At 47.4% G+C, this 5,318-nt stretch overlaps 1 long non-coding RNA gene across 1 annotated transcript; it reads left to right on the top strand.

Annotated features, from left to right (window-relative positions):
- The first annotated feature begins 1,309 nt into the window (after nucleotides 1-1,309).
- On the top strand, nucleotides 1,310-1,986 carry LOC140207804 (uncharacterized). The gene is made up of 2 exons (XR_011888662.1): nucleotides 1,310-1,498; nucleotides 1,888-1,986. It is a non-coding gene; the product is annotated as an uncharacterized lncRNA (long non-coding RNA).
- The last annotated feature ends 3,332 nt before the right edge of the window (nucleotides 1,987-5,318 follow it).

Below are 5,318 nucleotides of genomic sequence, written 5' to 3'. Positions count from 1 at the left end.
TAGAGAGGGCGCAGAGGAGATTCACCAGGATGCTGCCTGGATTAGAGAGGGTGCAGAGGAGATTCACCAGGATGCTGCCTGGATTAGAGAGGGTGCAGAGGAGATTCACCAGGATGCTGCCTGGATTAGAGAGGGTGCAGAGGAGATTCACCAGGATGCTGCCTGGATTAGAGAGGGTGCAGAGGAGATTCACCGGGATGCTGTTTGGATTAGAGAGGGTGCAGAGGAGATTCACCGGGACACTGCCTGGATTAGAGAGGGTGCAGAGGAGATTCACCGGGACGCTGCCTGGATTAGAGAGGGTGCAGAGGAGATTCACCAGGACGCTGCCTGGATTAGAGAGGGTGCAGAGGAGATTCACCAGGATGCTGCCTGGATTAGAGAGGGTGCAGAGGAGATTCACCAGGATGCTGCCTGGATTAGAGAGGGTGCAGAGGAGATTCACCAGGACACTGCCTGGATTAGAGAGGCTGCAGAGGAGATTCACCAGGATGCTGTCTGGATTAGAGAGGGTGCAGAGGAGATTCACCAGGATGCTGCCTGGATTAGAGAGGGTGCAGAGGAGATTCACCAGGATGCTGTCTGGATTAGAGAATATGTTTTATGAGGAGAAATTGAGTGAGCTCGGGCTTTTCTCTTTGGAGCGAAGGAGGATGAGAGGTGACTTGATAGAGGTGTACAAGATGATAAGTGACGTAGATCGAGTGGACAGTTGAGACTTTTTCTGGAGGGAGGGTGGAAATGGCTAACACGAGGGGCATAATTTCTTGGTGATTGGACGTAAGTATAAGGGGGATATCAGAGGTGGTTTACTTTACACAGAGAGTGGTGGGTGTGTGGAACGCCCTGATGGCAGGTACATCAGGGATTTTTAAGAGACTCTCAGATAGACACCTGGATGACAGGAAAATGGAGAGAGGGTTAGATTGAGATTAGAGTAGGTTAATATTTTGGCACCACATCGAGGGTCGAAGGACCTGTACTGTGTTGCAATGTTTGAACATAGAACCTGTGTTAAAAACCTTCCTTTGACATCCCCCCCCCGACCTATACTTTCTTCCGATCACCAAGAAATTATGCCCCCCTCCTTATTAGTCATTTTCACCCTCCATCGGGAAAATGTCTCTGGCTGTCCAGCCTTAAAAATACTCCCCCTTGTATTAGACATTCCACCCCCACCCCAGCCTATTGAGCTGGAAGGGGTACAGAGAGAGATTTTGGAGGGTACTGCCGGCTCTCGAGGCCGAGAGTTACAGTAAGGGGGATAGGTAGCGTAGGACTTTGATCCTTGGAGGGTAGACGACCGAGAGATGACTTTGCAGGTGCATAGTAAATTATGAGCGCCATAGTGAAGCTGGACAGGGATCTTCCAAAGGGAGCACAGTTTTCAGGAGAGAAGGGGCAAGGTCTAAAAAGGGACTCGAGGGAGATGGTTTTCACACAGAGGATGGAGAGAATACGGAATAGACCGAGCTGCTGGAGGAAGAATCCTGTGCAGGTAGATTAACAGCATTCAAAAGGCCTTTCCATGGAAGGGGGTTTAAAGATTAATGATGATCTTTGTCACAAGTACGTCAACCGGAGAGTGAGATGTGTCGCTGGCGTCAGTGAGGATTGTGCAGACAAGGCATAGCATGGCTACGAGTTGTGAAAAAGATCATCTTTAATCTTTGAACCTCTCCCTATCGAAAGGCTTTTGGACTGTGGGAGGAAACTGGAGTGCACGCGGGAGGTCGCGTGGCCGGGGGGAGGGGTGGGGAGCACACAAACTCCTTACTGACAGCAGGGGGAATGAAACCTCGATCGGTGATTGCTGGCCACGGGAAATGTTGGCATGGACCAGCTGGGCCATCTTGTATGACTCAGTCCCTTTGCTTCCTTTCACAGAGAAGGATCCCACAGCGACTTGAAAAGGACTTTTCTCCACAAGCGTTAAGAACAATGTTTCAGTAACTTGTAATCACTCAAAATAAATAAATTTCTTAACCCATCGGTGTCATGGTGTATCTGCAGACCCAAGCACAGGATCACACAGAGACCCGGAAGGGTTAAACAAAAATAGGAATTTTATTACCCAGAGAGACAAATAAGTTCTTGGATAACAAGGTCTAAGGCATTTAACAAGGTTCCACATGGTAGGCTTATTCAGAAAGTCAGAAGGCATGGGATCCAGGGAAGTTTGGCCAGGTGGATTCAGAATTGTCTTGCCTGCCGAAGGCAGAGGGTGGTGGTGGAGGGAGTACATTTAGACTGGAGGAATGTGACTAGTGGTGTCCCACAAGGATCTGGTCTGGGACCTCTACTTTTCGTGATTTTTATTAACGACCTGGATGTGGGGGTAGAAGGGTGTGTTGGCAAGTTTGCAGACGACACAAAGGTTGGTGCTGTTGTAGATAGTGTAGAGGATTGTCGAAGATTGCAGAGAGGCATCGACAGGATGCAGAAGTGGGCTGAGAAATGGCAGATGGTGTTCAACCCGGAGAAGTGTGAGGTGTTACACTCTGGAAGGACAAACTCCAAGGCAGAGTACAAAGTAAATGGCAGGATACTTGGTAGTGTGGAGGAGCAGAGGGATCTCGGAGTACATGTCCACAGATCCCTGAAAGTTGCCTCACAGGTGGATAGGGTAGTTAAGAAAGCTTATGGGGTGTTAGCTTTCATAAGTCGAGGGATAGAGTTTAAGAGTCGCGATGTAATGATGCAGCTCTATAAAACTCTGGTTAGGCCACACTTGGAGTTCTGTGTCCAGTTCTGGTCACCTCACTATAGGAAGGATGTGGAAGCATTGGAAAGGGTACAGAGGAGATTTACCAGGATGCTGCCTGGTTTAGAGAGTATGCATTATGATCAGAGATTAAGGGAGCTAGGGTTTTACTCTCTGGAGAGGAGGAGGATGAGAGGAGACATGATAGAGGTGTACAAGATATTAAGAGGAATAGATAGAGTGGATAGCCAGTGCCTCTTCCCCAGGGCACCACTGCTCAATACAAGAGGACATGGCTTTAAGGTAAGAGGTGGGAAGTTCAAGGGGGATATTAGAGGAAGGTTTTTTACTCAGAGAGTGGTTGGTGCGTGGAATACACTGCCTGAGTCAGTGGTGGAGGCAGATACATTAGTGAAGTTTAAGAGACTACTAGACAGGTATATGGAGGAATTTAAGATGGGGGGTTATATGGGAGGCAGGGTTTGAGGGTCAGCACAACAATGTGGTCCAAAGGGCCTGTACTGTGCTCTACTATTCTATGTTCTATGACTCGACGCTACTGACGTTACTACTGCTGAGGTCTATCTAAGTCTCTCTGCAGTCTCTCTGTTTCCTTAACACTACCCGCTCCTCCACCTATCTTTGCATCATTGGCAAATTTAGCCACAAATCCATTAATACCATTGTCCAAACAATTGACATACGTTGTGAAAAGCAGCGGTCCCAATACCGACCCCCTGTGGAACTCCGCTGGTAACCGGCAGCCAGCCAGAACAGGATCGCTTGATTCCCACTCTCTGTTTTCTGCCGACCAGCCATGCTCCACCCACTCTAGTAACTTCCCTGTAATTCCCATGGGCTCTTATCTTGCTAAGCAGCCTCGTGTGCGGCACCTTGTTAAAAGCCTTCTGAAAATCCAATTACACCACATCTACTACATCTCCTTTGTCTACCCTGCTTGTAATTTCCTCAAAGAATTGCAGTCGGTTTGTCAGGCAGGATTTTCCTTTCTGGAAACCATGCTGGCTTTGACCTATCTTGTCCTGTGCCTCCAGGTACTCCGTAATCTCATCCCTAACAATCGATTCCAACAACTTCCCAAACGCTGATGTCAGACTAACAGATCTATAGTTTCCTTTCTGCTGACTCCCACCCTTCTTAAATAGCAGAGTACCATTTGCAACTTTCCACTCATCCAGTACAATGCCAGAATCTATTGATTCTTGAAATATCATTGTTAATGCCTCCGCAATCTCTCCAGCTGCTTCCTTCAGAACTCGAGGGTGCATTCCATCAGGTCCAGGAGATTTATTCACCCTCAGACCATTAAGCTTCCTGAGCACCTTCTCAGTCGTAATTTTCACTGCACAAACTTCACTTCCCTGACGCTCTTGAATGTCCGGTATACTGCAGATGTCTTCCACTGTGAAGACTGATGAAAAATATGCATTCAGTTCCTCTACACGAGGAATTCTGCAGATGCTGGAAATTCAAGCAACGCACATCAAAGTTGCTGGTGAACGCAGCAGGCCAGGCAGCATCTCTAGGAAGAGGTACAGTCGAGTTTTCGGGCCGAGACCCTTCGTCAGGACGAACTGAAGGAAGAGTTAGTAAGAGATTTGAAAGTGGGAGAGGGAGGGGGAGATCCGAAATAATAGGAGAAGACAGGAGGGGGAGGGATGGAGCCAAGAGTTGGACAGGTGATTGGCAAAAGGGGATACGAGAGGATCATGGGACAGGAGGCCCAGGGAGAAGGAAAAGGGGGAGGGGGAGACCCAGAGGATGGACAAGGGGTATAGTCAGAGGGACAGAGGGAGAAAAGAGAGAGAGAGAGAGATAGAATGTGTGTATATAAATAAATAACGGATGGGGTACGAGGGGGAGGTGGGGCATTAGCAGAAGTCAGAGAAGTCGATGTTCATGCCATCAGGTTGGAGGCTACCCAGATGGAATATAAGGTGTTGTTCCTCCAACCTGAGTGTGGCTTCATCTTTACAGTAGAGACCTCCTCTACTTGTAATTTACTTATTTTCTTTTATTGTAGTTTTCTAGTAATGTACTTATTTATTTTATCATTATAGTAATTTTTAAAAATACTTTGCACAATACTGCTGTCACAAAACAACAAATTTCATATTGGACAGGACAATGATGATGAATCTAATTTTAATTCTAGAGTTTGCAGTGCACAATTACACAAAGACTGACAGAGTGAGACACACAGAGACACAGAGACAGAGACACAGAGACACTCATAGAGACACAAGAGAGATAGAGATACTCAGAAAGACAGGGAGACAATCAGAGTGACACAAAGACACTCAGAGAAAGACACACACAGCAAACGACACATAGACAGCAAGATGGGGAGACACATTAGGGCTAGAGAGACACAAAGACAGAGAGACATGGAGACACTCAGAGAGACACAGAGACACAGCAAAAGACGGAGAGGAGACACACACACAGTGGGAGACAGAGTGGGACGTACAGGTGGGAAGATGTAGTCTCTCTCTACTTCAGAGTCAGCAATTCCTCTCTCACATTAACAATTTCCCTTCATGCACACAGCGTATGGGTTCCAACATATTAACACACACACACAGTCTCTCTC

This window comes from Mobula birostris, chromosome 13 (genome assembly GCF_030028105.1).
Source record: "Mobula birostris isolate sMobBir1 chromosome 13, sMobBir1.hap1, whole genome shotgun sequence".
In the NCBI taxonomy this organism is placed as follows: domain Eukaryota; kingdom Metazoa; phylum Chordata; class Chondrichthyes; order Myliobatiformes; family Myliobatidae; genus Mobula; species Mobula birostris.
This window is presented reverse-complemented; position numbering and strand designations above follow the sequence as displayed.